We start from the raw sequence: 1,002 nt of genomic DNA, 5'->3' as shown, positions 1-1,002 counted from the left end.
AAACTGGTCATATTATTTAAAAGTTTAGTCATTGGAAAGGGATAGCCGTGTTGTCCACTGCAGCAAAATTGAACAGGAGTCCGGTGGCACTTTTACAATATTTATTCCGGCATATCCCCCCATCCAACCCCCCGCTGGAAGTGAAAGGCCAGACAAAGGTGTCTTTGTGCCAAGCACAGCAGTAGCCCCGGAGGTGGCACAGGTCAATTTCCTCTATGTCCTTCACGGTGTCTGTTCTCCTGCTCTGTGTTTACCCAGAATACTGTCCTTAGGGACTCCATTCCGACTGCCTCCTCCTCTTCCAGCTTATCTAACCTCCATGACGGAAGAGGGGGAGGGACGGTGGCTCAGTGGTAGAGCATCTGCTTGATAAGCAGAAGGTCCCAGGTTCAATCCCTGGCATCTCCAAAAAAGGGTCCAGGCAAATAGGCATGAAAAACCTCAGCTTGAGACCCTGGAGAGCCGCTGCCAGTCTGAGAAGACAATACTGACTTTGATGGACCAAGGGTCTGATTCAGTATAAGGCAGCTTCATATGTTCACATATGTTCAAGAGGGCGGATCATCTTTTGAAGCTTCTGAAGTCAAACATTGACATGCACACACAAATGGACTGAAAACCTTGATAATTTTGTATTTGATTGTGATTTTGAATGTGGCAATAGTAGCATTAGGAACTTTAAAAAGTAAATTAAGTGGACAAGAACATCACTATCCAACGCATTTCTCTTTTAGCTGTATTGACATACTCAAACAGGGATATTGGCTGTTTATTCCATTACATATACTGGACCCATCTCCCACTAATTTTAATGTATTTCTCTCCTAATGGCAAACTATATGTATGTGACATGTTAAAAGGTAAATTAGTTGGATAGGAAATCTTCTGAGATATAAATAACTTCCTTTTGATCCAAGCTTAATACAATATAGCAGGGGTGGCCAACAGTAGCTCTTCAGCTGTTTTTTTGCCTATAACTCCCATCAGCCCCAGCCACCAGCC

General features: G+C 43.5%; 1 non-coding gene across 1 annotated transcript; it reads left to right on the top strand.

The window, feature by feature from the left end:
• Nucleotides 1-341: 341 nt before the first annotated feature.
• Nucleotides 342-408, top strand: TRNAI-GAU (transfer RNA isoleucine (anticodon GAU)). Its single transcript has one exon. It is a non-coding gene; the product is annotated as a tRNA-Ile (tRNA).
• Nucleotides 409-1,002: the final 594 nt, after the last annotated feature.

This window comes from Heteronotia binoei, chromosome 9 (assembly GCF_032191835.1).
Source record: "Heteronotia binoei isolate CCM8104 ecotype False Entrance Well chromosome 9, APGP_CSIRO_Hbin_v1, whole genome shotgun sequence".
Taxonomy (NCBI): domain Eukaryota; kingdom Metazoa; phylum Chordata; class Lepidosauria; order Squamata; family Gekkonidae; genus Heteronotia; species Heteronotia binoei.
The sequence above is the reverse complement of the archived record's forward strand: the minus strand, read 5'-3'. Positions and strand labels throughout refer to the sequence as shown.